We start from the raw sequence: 12,919 nt of genomic DNA on the forward strand, positions 1-12,919 counted from the left end.
ACGCAAAGGCTTGGATGTGCTCAGCACTCAGCGAGCATTAGCCGGTGCTTGATTTCAAACTCGAATCCTCTCCTCGCATTCGACCAATAAGCATGCGTGAACTGCTTGAGAGTCACTGTAATGCTGTAGTCATCTTGGTAGTGGCATTACTGTGACTGGCTCACCATATGACATCATCAGGGGTTATAAAAGAACAGGCGCTGCCAGGCTTGGCACACTGACACTATTCCCCAACTCTGTGACAGTTATTATTGGAGAGAGAGAGTGCTTGTCCAGGCCTGTATCTGCAGAGTTTAACAAATTAGAGTCCTTTAGTGTTGATACTGGTTCTGAAGCTGTACCTTTAAGAGCTAATTTTGTGCTTTACTGTTTGCATAAGATACATTCTGCATTTAGCCTAGCAAGGAAGAGAAAGTTGTAGGAGCAGGGAGAATACAGTCAGGGATTAGGACTTTGCAGTCTGTTGCTAATTATATAGCTGCGGCAGTTGACCACATTTTTTTTCAGTGAAAAAAATTTACTTTATTGTCATCCATTGAGTATTACATGCTTTGTCATACATTTCTGTGTTATACAACACTCCAAAAGAGCATTTATTTTTCTGGATTCAATTACTCACTCATAGATTCTTACGTGTTTTGTGGTACATTTTGGTGTTATATAACATATAACACCCAAAAAGGCCCAACTGCTATATACAAAACTTTATTAGATAAAAAGGAGGGGCTTAATGCCAAGGTAAGTCAATGTTATGGGTGGATAAAGGTATTGACCCAAATTATGATCTCATGGTTTCCCTATTTTACAGCAGAGGTTGGAACCCTAGGGTAAAACGAGATGGCGTCCCCGCTCGATGTCTGCTCACCCTTACTGACCCTGTTATACCCTTTCTTTACCAAATCAAAAATTTAAATAGTGATAGTGTTGTGCGGGCAAGAGTCTTCATTTCCTACTCAAAATCCTTTGGGCTAAAACTGTGCTGCAGTCATGAATCAGGAGGCCCCATTTGCTAATCAAAATCATTAGGCCTAATATTCGGGTTGAGCCAGGAGGCCCCATTTGCTAATTAAAAATGCTTGGGCTAAAACTGTGTTGCAGTCAGGAATCAGGAGGCCCCATTTGCTAATCAAAATTTTTAGACCTAATATTGAGGTTCAGCCAGGAGGCCCCATTTGCAAATTCAAATTGTTTGAGCTAAACCTGTGTTGCAGTCAGGAATCAGAAGACCCCATTTGCTACTTAAAAAAAAAAAAGGTCTAATATTGGGGTTCAGTCAAGGGGTCCCATTTGCTAATCAAAATCGTTAGGGTAAATAGTGTTGTTTATGCACATTATCTAAGAAAATAAACACTGATTATTCATTTAGTGACAGGTCACTGACAAGTCTGGGCCAAAGGTTGTGAAACAGCCAGTTAAAAGAGGGAAGGTTATATGCAACATGAGTTGGAAAAAGCGAGGTCATGGTGAAAGGTGAAATAGGCTTGGTGTTCGACATGTAAGTGAACTAACACCATCTCATCCTATCCAAAGACAACTCACAACATCTGTTATTGAACAGGCTACTCAACTCCCTTTCTTTGACAGCTGCATCTTGCAGATGGAGCTCAGAAAGATCATGTGCTTCAGTACATAGCAAGCACTGCATGAAGTGGCCCCTCCTCTTCCTTCTCCTTAACATCACACACAGTACAAACCTCAGTGATGGAATCCGAATCACCCTTGTTTCCCCCACCTCACTAATTTACAACCATCCAACTGACTGTGGGGAACCACAGATGGGTCAGTCTACAGAGCTGTTCACACATTCTGTTCCATGGACATCTGAGTTCTGCTCCAAGGATTCACAGAATCCAAGGGGGTAAAGCATCTACATCAATGCCCCAAACTTTTTCCCATTAGATCCGGGACAGGACAAAGTGGGATACAAGCAGAACCCTCATCACCAGTCATTAACCCTCGGGGTGGAGGTGATATTAATGAGACTCAAATACCAGAGGGGCATTCGGACTGTACTGTGCTGTCAGGGCAGGAAAAGGAGAAGGGTGACTCTCAGGGCAAAGAGTAGGAGATCAGTGAGGATGAATGTAAGGTTGTAGATCCCACACTTGGTGTGAACTCTGAGTCATGCAGATGAGTAGCTCAGCAAAGGAGATGGAGGATGAGGAAGACTAGGAGGTTACATTGCGGCTTGCCGCATTGTAATGGAGTGATGCAACAATGACAAGCACTGCATCCTAAGCCACAACTGTAGCTTTGGCGAGCATCAGTCACGAGTAGGAAATTTGCATGGGCAGAAAGGGTAGCCTAGCCTGAGCTTTTTTTAAGACTGCAAAATCCAACCCAAGTTATCTGCCAACTTTGCAAAAAAAATGACCCAGTAGAGGCAAAAATTGCAATAATTTGACTACTACAGGCATGAACCAGTACATGCGCAATCAGCATGCCTAAAGGTACCGTTACACATAGCGACTCACCAGCGATCCCGACAATGATATCAACGTGTCAGGATCGCTGGTGAGTCACTACATGATAGCTGATGAGCTGTCAAACAGACAGCTTCACCTGCGTTCAGCTCCAGCGACGCCGAGCGCACGGTGTTGCTGTGTACTTTAGTTACCAGCGCGCTGATGCAGGGAGCTGGTAACTAAGGTGCACATCGGGTATCTAAGGGACATGTGCCACTTAGAAACCCGATGTATACCTTAGTTACCAGCTCCCTGCATCAGTGCGCTGGTAACTAAGGTACACATCGGGTATCTAAGGGACTCACGTCCCTTAGATACCCGATATGTACCTTAGTTACCAGCTGATCGCTGGTCTCCCGCCTGTCACACGCAGCGATGCGTGCTGGCCAGCGGGAGACCAGCGATCAAAGAAATGTCCAGGGCTTTCCAAGAGTGATCAGCGATACCGGCAGGGGGGCCGGTCGCTGATCGCTGTCACACAGCGATCTCGCTGGTGAGATCGCTGTTGTGTAACAAAACTTGTGACTCAGCAACGATCTCGCTAGCGAGATCGCTATGTGTGACGGGGCACTTAGTCCGGAAATCACACTGCGCTAATATGTGGATTAGGGGGCCTAGCCAATCACCGTCCGTCCCATCAACGTCATCTGCTGCTTCTTCCTCCTCTGTCACCATGCCAAGTGTTATCACACAGGTCTCTGTTTATTTCCTAAAGTTGGGGTGAGTGAGAGCCCATCAGCTATTACAGAAGTGGACATGCCTGGTGTATTTAATGCATTGAGCATACCACATCTTTTTCAATCCACTATAAGATCTCTGCCTGCAGCTCACTCACAGTCAAGCAGATTGTCCTGTTCATCCTACTTCACCCTATCTCAGCACAGCAGCGAGGCCTCGGTCCCGCAGTTGTGGTCACGTAAAAGAATGTTTCCTCCTACACATGTCAAAGCTAAGGTTTTGAACTTCACCATCTCCAAACTGTTGGCCACAAAAAAGCTGTCTTTCTGCCTTGTGGATACAAATGGTTTCTGAAAGATGAGGGCTGTTGCAGTCCACCAGTACCAGTTGCCCAGTAGCCATTACTTCTCTAAGAAAGCTGTGCTACACCATCATGTCACAGACAACATCACCCATTCCCTGAAAAAATCAATGTCTGCCAGGGTGCATTTCAACATTGACACCTGGACAAGCAAACATGGGCACAGTCTGACTGGGCTCTAAGTAACACTGGTGATCATGGGGGCAGGCATTCAAAGGGCTGCTCCACACATCTTGGAATCCCCAAAGCTCACGGAACAAACCTCTGTATCTAGCAATTCTTGCACTGCTTCTAGCTCCTCCACCTCCTCTGGGGCCTCTACCTGCGCCCTTAAACTCTACCTTAATGAGGCACATGTTCCAATAGTGCAGAGAGAAGCCCACCACTTCTGTACTGCACATCCAGTGCACACCTCAATCAGGTAGTGTTTAAACTAATATGCCTTGAAGGTTGCAGTCACACAGCTCAGGAGTTGAGGACTGTTATCTAGGCTGAGATGGAGGAATGGCTGTCTCCACTGAACCTGGAGCCAGGTAAGGCCATGTGCCATAGCGATGCGAACCTGGTGGCGGCCCTACACCAGGGCAACCTCACATTCATGGCTCACATTCTCAACCTGGTGGCACATCAATTTCTCAGCCACTATCCCGGTGTGGATACGTTGCTGCAGGAAGTGCGGTTGCTGTGTGCTCACTTCCGCCAATCATACCCCACAAATCATCGACTTGGATCGCTACAGAGGTCGTTCAGCCTACCGGTTAACCATTTTATTTGTAATTTGCTGACACGGTGGAATTTCACTCTACACATGTTGCAGCGACTGTGGCAGCAGTGACAAGACCTGGTGCAGTATGTCTTTTTGCATAGCTGTAGTGAAACCTCCACCAGGGGGAGCTGGTGAGGGAAGAGAGGTTACACACTAAGAGCAGCAACCCTGAGCAACAGCACAGGTGCCACAGGTAACGAGAGAGAATAGCAGATGAACCGAGTCAGAAACTAGCAGGAGCAGACGTACCAGAAGGAGCAGCAATATACATAGTCAAAATACCAAGCCGAGAGTCAGAAAGCCAGAACATGAGCATGGGGTCCAAAACGTGAGACAAAATACGTGGTCGCGGTACAAGTCGGGGAGTCAGATGCCAGAGAGGGAACGTAACAGCAGAGACGAATACCAAGAGACGGGGTCAGAAATCAGTCCGGGTCATACACGTGAATATCAGTCAAAGGCAGGAGGATCCCCAAGGTACAAGGGTCAGAGGCTCTAAACTGGAAGCTTGAGCTATCACTAACACTGGTCAGCAGGCTGTGAGAGACTGAAGTAGCCCAGCTAGCTCCAGAATGAGGCTGAGGAGATTAACTCCTGCATGACCAGTCAGGAGTGAAGACAGCAGAAAATAAACTCCGGACTGGACCATGACAGTACCCCCCTCTCAATGGGGGGCCACTGGACCCCCAGGCTTCCCTGGATGACGAGCGTGAAAGGCCTGGACCAACCGATCCACATGGACCGAACGTGCCGGCACCCATGTCTGATCCTTAGGACCGTATCCTTTCCAATGGACCAAGTACTGAAGTGAACGACGGAGCATGCGAGAATCCACCACCTGTTCCACCTCGTACTCGGTCTGACCATCTACCATAACAGGCGGCGGGTGCGAGAGAGACTCATCAGAGGAAGTCACCGACGGCCTCAGAAGCGCTTTATGGAACACATTAGGACTATGAGATGAAGGATGTATGATGGGTATATGGGCACCGGACTATGGGATGGTGGATATGTATGATGGGTATATGGGCATGGGACTATGAGATGAAGGATGTATGATGGGTATATGGACACTCGACTATGGGATGGAGGATATGCATGATGGGTATATGGGCATGGAACTATGGGATACAGGATTTGTGATGGGTATAGGGGCACTCGACTATGGGATGGAGGATATGTATGATGGGTATATGGGCACGGGACTATGGGATGGTGGATATGTATGATGGGTATATGGGCATGGAACTATGGGATAGAGGATAATTATAATTTGTTATAACTAACCACAGTTAGTTACTATGCCCGGGCAGCGCCGGGCTCTTCAGCTTGTCGCCTCTAAAATCTCATACGGACCAATAAAGCAGTGGGAATTCTCAGCCTTATGTTTTTGGTGGATAACAATACCTTATCCCCCACCTGATAAGTCGGCCCCACCGAGCGTCGTTTATCTGCAAAAAATTTATATTTGCCCTGAGCCTCCCCAATGTTTCTCTGAACCTCCCTCCGAACCTCCTAAAACAGTAAGAAGGCTGAATCAGCCCCTGGACACTCCGAATCTAGTCTGGAGAATTCACCAAAATGAGGGTGAAACCCATAGTTGCAGAAAAAAGGAGAAGTACCAGTAGACTGATTGACACGATTATTGAAGGCAAATTCCTCTATAGGTATCACAGAGCACCAATCATCCTGTCTGGATGTGACAAGACACCGCAGGATCTGCTCCAAAGACTGATTGGTCCTTTCAGTCTGACCATTGGTCTCGGGATGGTAGGCCGATGAAAAGGTCAGACTGATGCCCAGCCTTTTACAAAAAGCTCTCCAGAATTTTGCCATGAATTGCACCCCTCTATCAGACACCACACTGACAGGCACACTGTTATGAACAGGTCGCCAAGGAGGAAATAAAAAACAACACAAGCTAAGTCTCAGAAAACCAAAGAGGTTGGTAACTATGCAGACTGCAGACCCCTGATCCTAACACGCAACTAGCAGCAGTCGTGGAGCGTTCCTATGGTGTTCCTAGACGCCTCGTCACAACCGGAGAGCTAAATAAGCCTAAAGCAGGAAAAGAGGAAAACTAACTGCCCCAGAGCAGACCCCAAAGGAAAGACAGCCCCCCACATGTATTGATGGTGAAACAAGATGAAAACACAAACAAAGGCAGGAAAATAGGCTGAGCAAACGATGGGACCAAACTAACTAGAAAGGACAGGAAAGGAAAGACACTGTCTGCAATCTGCCAAAAACCCTACCAAAATGTCCAACTGATAGCAAAATTAACCCTGAAGTCACTAGACTTCTCCCACTATTTCAGCACTCTGAAATATTCTGAGACAGAACAAAAAGAGGCCAATCTAATAAGGGACAAAAAAAGGTAATTTGGCAAATACAGATATATAAGAGTGGAAATTCAGCACAGCCCAGCCGGGCTGGCTGACCATACAAAAAACTGAATTGACCAACAAGAGCAAGTGTGAACATTAGCAAAAACAAACTTAACTTGAGAAGACTGGAACAGAGCTGAGTCAAAGACCTGAGAAGCAGACTGAATCACCAGCACCAGGATAGGGTGTCGGCTGTCTTATATCCAGTCTGATACTCCAGAGATCCAATCGTTATCTTCCTCACCAGGTGGCAGATCACTACCAATTAAACCAACCTCACTACCTCCTGTCACCACCAGAGGGAGAACGCAAGGAGAACTCTCAACTGGTGGAGCAGAAAATGAGCTCATAACAGCACACCATGCAACCGAATCACATGTTCAATGAATAGCTTAGATAGAGTCTCAGCATTAGGAAGGCCCGTTAAGAGTACAAAATATGCTTGTTTACTGAACCTATCCACAACTACCCAGATCACGGTTTTGCCATTAGAGGGTGGGAGATCGGTGATAAAATCCATGGACAGGTGAGTCCACGGTCTATCTGGAATTGGCAGTGGCACCAATTCCCCGGCCGTCCGGTTGTGGGAGGCTTTAGCGCAGGCACAAGTTTCACAGGAGGACACAAAACCAGTGACGTCAGATGTCAACGAGGGCCACCAGAACAGCCTAGTGATGGCATTATGAGTGGCCGAGATTCCAAGATGCCCACTCAGAGCTGAGTCATGGAACTCCCGAAGCACCCTTAACCGATACTGAACAGGCACAAAGAGCTTATTTTCAGGTATGGACGGAGGAGCAAGAGATTGGGCCTCACAAATCTCCTGCTCCAATCTCAGGGACACCACAGCCACCACCACCCCGCGCTGAAGAATGAAGGAAGGAGGCTCAGGAGGCGATACCAGATCTAGGCTGCGAGACAAGGCATCCGCCTTCACATTCTTGGAACCTGGTCTGGAAGTGATGGAGAACTGAAATTGGGAAAAAAAAGTGACCACCTTGTCTGTCTCGGAGTCAGACGTTTGGCGGATTCAATGTAAGACAGGTTCTTGTTATCTGTAATGACAGTGATACGATGGACAGCCCCCTCCGAAATATGCCTCCATTCTTCCAAAGCCAATTTAATGGCCAACAACTCTCGGTTACCCACATCATAATTCCTTTCAGCAGAGGAAAATTTTTTAGAAAAGAAGGCACAGGGTCTTAAGTTAGTTAATGTGGTGGGCCCCTGAGACAGCACAGCCCCCACTCCCACCTCAGAGGCATCCACTTCTATGATGAATGGTTTAGACAAGTCAGGTTGCACCAGTACCGGAGCAGTCATGAAATGTTCTTTTAACAAAGAAAATGCCGCCACAGCTGGAGCTGACCAGTTTTTGAGATCCGCCCCCTTTTGGGTGAGATCAGTGAGGGGTTTGACCACTTGGGAGAACCCCTTGATGAATTTTCTATAATAATTGCCGAAACCCAGAAATCGCTGAAGACCCTTGAGATCTCTGGGTTGCACCCAATCCACAATGGCCTGTACCTTCCTAGGGTCCATACGAAACCCCTCAGTGGACAGGATGACCCCTAGAAAGGACAATTCTTGAGTAAAAAATGAAGATGACCCATATGACTTTGTCTATCAGAAGAATATATGAGTATATCGTCAAGATAAACAACTACAAAGCGTCCAATAAAATCAGAAAAAACGTGGTTAATGAAATTCTGGAATACCGCTGGTGCGGTAGTCAAACCGAAGGGCATAACAAAATTTTCAAACAGACCCTCAGAGGTGAGAAACGCAGTTTCCCATTCATCCCCCTCCCGCATACGGATGAGATTGTATGTTCCCCTGAGGTCCAACTTAGAGAACCACCTGGCCCCCGACAATTGATTGTACAAATCAGGTATCAGTGGGAGAGGATAAGCGTTTCTTATGGTTATTTTATTCAGTTCTCGAAAATCCCCGGAATACCCTCCAGACTGACGGATGACATAGACACAGTAGCAAGACAATTTTCAGAGCAACCAGGTCCCCATTTAACAATATCCCGGGACCCCCAGTCAATAACCGGGTTATGCCATTGCAACCAGGGAAACCCTAACTCCAGGCCAGCAGGGAGGTTATCCAAAACAAAGCATGACATGTGCTCCTGGTGTAGGGCCCCCACCCTGAGGGTGAATTCTTTAGAAATGAAATGGAGACCATCCTTAGTGAGAGGTGTAGAGTCAATAGCCACAATTTTTAAGGGAGTCCCCAACCTAACTGTCCCTAATCTACAGCGAGCCACCAGCTTAGAGTTAATCAGGTTCAGGGATGACCCACAGTCTACAAAAGCCAAAGTATGGAAAAAGCCGTTCTCAACACCAAGTTCCACCTTTAGCAGTATCTTTGAAAAAGAAGAAAAAGGTACCTGAGAATCTGGGTGACCTCCACGATTATCACCCAGACTCAGCCGCTTGTTAGTCAGAGGACAGGAGGGGCAGTTTTTTTTCCAATGTCCGGGATCTTCGCAGTAAAAACACAATTTTCCGTCACGTCGCCGTTTCCTCTCTTTCACCTGGGGGTTGGTGGCTCCCACCTCCATAGGTTCAGATGGAAGCAAAACATCAGGCTTAGCAGGGAAAAAAAGAAACCCTCGTTGAGTAACACCTCTCTCTCGCAGTCTCTGATCCATACGGATAGCCTGAGTCATAGCCTCCTCCAATGAGCTGGGAGGTGGATGGAGAGCCAGAGCGTCCTTCAAGCAATCCGACAGTCCCTTCCTGAACAGACATCTCAGTGCGGAGTCGTCCCAGGACACCTCAGTGGACCATCGATGGAATTCGGAGCTGTACCATTCGGCTGAGTGCTTCACTTGCCCCAGACCCAAAATAGTGTCCTCTGCCACCCTAACACGGTCCGGTTCATCATAGATAAGTCCTAGGGCCTCAAAGAACCTATCTACCAACATCCATTCAGGGGCAGTAGGGGGCAACAAAAAAGCCCAGGATTGGGGACCCTCCCTAAGTAAGGAGATAACAATCCCAACCCGCTGAGTCTCATCCCCAGACGATCGGGGTCTAAGAGAAAACCATAATTTATAACTCTCCTTGAACATGTGAAATTTATCTTTTTCACCAGAAAATGTGCCAGGAAATTTAACTGAGGGTTCAGGAGAGTGCAAAATAACATCTACAGAGTCACCTGGTGGACCAACAATATGAGAGGTGTTTCCCTGCATGGTCTTAATAGTATCAGTCAGTTCTTTCTGTAAGTGGGTATGAGACATGACAAGGGACTGATGATTCACAGAAAAGTCCTGCGCCATCTGCGTCAAACTGGACACTTGATCTGCCAAGTTATGCAGCAGATCCTTGACCAAAGAAAAAAAGTGCAAAATCCTGTTTAAATGTATAGGTTATTGATAAAGTAGTGAAACCTCCACCAGGGGGAGCTGGTGAGGGAAGAGAGGTTACACACTAAGAGCAGCAACCCTTAGCAACAGCACAGGTGCCACAGGTAGCGAGAGAGAATAGACAGACGAACCAAGTCAGAAACTGGCAGGAGCAGACGTACCAGAAGGAGCAGCAATACACGTAGTCAAAATACCAAGCCGAGAGTCAGAAAGCCAGAGCATGAGCACGGGGTCCAAAACGTGAGACAAAATACGTGGTCGGGGTACAAGCCGGGGAATCAGATGCCAGAGAGGGAACGTAACAGCAGAGACGAATACCAAGAGACGGGGTCAGAAATCAGTCCGGGTCATACACGTGAATATCAGTCAAAGGCAGGAGGATCACCAAGGTACAAGGGTCAGAGGCTTTAAACTGGAAGCTTGAGCTATCACTAACACTGGTCAGCAGGCTGTGAGAGACTGAAATAGCCCAGCTAGCTCCAGAATGAAGCTGAGGAGATTAACTCCTGCATGACCAGTCCGGAGTGAAGACAGCAGAAAATAAACTCCCGACTGGACCATGACAATAGCCTAGGCCAACGCAGTACGGACTTGATGTAAATCATGCTTGGGGACTGTGCAGAGATAGAGGACCTCAAATGCACATTTTCAAAATGTCTACTAAAATGGTTAGCTCTGACAATGCCATCATTAGCATCACTATTCCGGTCAACTACATGCTGGAGAACATTTTGAATAGTTTGCAGGAAGAAGTGGTGGTCCCAGATGAAGAAGCAGATGAGTATGATTCAGGGATAGCAATATCTCTAAGGTCCAAACTGTCATCGCACAAGTAGGTGCCATGGGAAGGTGGATTTCAGCAATCGAGGGGGGCTCATGGTACTAGATAAACTGTTAGCAAAGGTGCAGGAGCCGAGGAACAAAATGAGGAGGACGAAGAGGGAGAGGTGATGGGCACACAACAATCAGGAGATAAAGAGGATAATGATCATCTCTCTGTTGCCTTTGGTTGGCAGGAGGGGACAAAGGATGCAAGCCTGAGTGTTATCCCACCAGCAAAACACCATGGATTTGGACCTCATGTAAGCGTCCGACACATGAACGCCTCCCTGCTGCACTGTCTTCAACATAATGCACATAGTCTTAGGGTTAGAAATAGTGCTGACTACTAGGTTTCCACTCTATTAGATCTACGGTGCAAGAATAAAATTTGTCAAACGCTTCCCTTCCTGTAAAGGGACACATGCATGCTGAAATATTGAAAAACATTTGTAGACAATCTTAAGAGTGGTTTTCCCCAAGACAGCAGTGAGGCACACAGTGTGCATCGCAGTTCTAGACTTCCAAACACAGGAATGTCAAGGCATTACAGCAAAAACATTATCATCAGCAGTGTAAGTGGCATGAGTAATTTCTGTGAGTCATTTCACATTTTATTTAGACCAGCTCATGCACCAGCAGAGCAGAGTACAAGTCTAACACGTTGAGAACAACTGGAGAGAATGGTGCAGGAGTATGTTGATCTCAATATCAATCCCATCAGGGGGAATTTTGACCCTTTTGCATTTTGGTCTTCAAAAATGGAAGAGTGGCCTGAGCTCGCCTGTCACGTCTTGGAGGTTTTGCCATTCCCAGCAGCCAGCGTTTTCTCAGAATGTGTTTTCGTAGCTGCTGGTGGTGACCTAATAGATAAGCGCATCCGATTGTTCCCTGAAAGTATATACCTCCTAACTGTTATCAAAATGAACAAGTCATGGATCTCCAATGTCCCTTGCATCCCAGTCACAGACTGGGCAGACTAAGCAGCGGTGTCATTTTTAATCTCATGCATTGATCGTATGTTATTGCTGTCTGTGACACCTTTGTCATGGCTTATGTGCCTGCTGTCACTACTGCTGCTGCAAACTATTTTTTTAAATGTGAAAACTCTAAGCTAGCTCTCCATCTGTTGGGTTGCCCGTATTGGATGGTGTCAGAGGCCCATTATACTGTTTCTGTTCTGTGGAAATTGATATCACTTTAGTGGTGTGTGACAATTATTTTTTTAAAATGTGGAGACTCCAAGTTGAGTTTCCATTTGGTGGGCATGCACTTACTTTCAATAAGCTACCGGTGCTACTATCCTTAAATTTTTCTAAAATGTGTGCTCTACCAAGCAGATTTTTGTGCCACCTGAGTGTGGATGGGAAAAAAACCAGTTTGAGCTGTGGCAAGATGCTTGGCAGCCCCCAGCAAAGAAGGCTTACACAGATACCATACCCATCTCATCTTAATTGAAACTTCAATTCAAAGCTCTAAATGCTGGTCCAGACACTGATACCTCATGCATGGCCCATGGCTGAAATCTTCTTTGCCATTATAAAATGTTCTACTGTGGGTCAATTGATCAGTCAACTATATAGATGGCGAACGTGTTTGGAAAAACATTCGCCAATTTTAAATTTGGCATGAACGTTGTACATTTGAATTCATGTTCAGGAGCATATTTACTCAAAGACGGCAATATTCGGTCACAGTTCGGTAAATTATCACATTTCCACTAATGCTTTTGTTATTACTTTAGCTAGGATAGTGGTGCTGATGAGTGAGGGAGAAGTGTTTGATTAGGGGAGGGGGTGTGGAAAGGTTGGAGAGCAAATGGAGAGATTAGAGGAGTGGTGTGCTCTTTTTTTCCCTTTATCTTTATAAGTTTTGATTCTGGCAGCCAATCAGGGCACAAAAACCATCCACAAAGTCATGACAGGTCTTCTGTGATTGGCTGCCAACATCACAAGTCCCTGGCCATATAATAAAAAGCGGACATCTTGTTTTGCTGGTGCCATTGTCTCAGTGTCACAGGGCAGAGCGGTCGCTTCTGCATTAGTACTGCTGCTGAAAGTG

Source organism: Dendrobates tinctorius, unplaced genomic scaffold (assembly GCF_039654945.1).
Source record: "Dendrobates tinctorius isolate UK_male_01 unplaced genomic scaffold, ASM3965494v1 ptg000064l, whole genome shotgun sequence".
Classification (NCBI taxonomy): domain Eukaryota; kingdom Metazoa; phylum Chordata; class Amphibia; order Anura; family Dendrobatidae; genus Dendrobates; species Dendrobates tinctorius.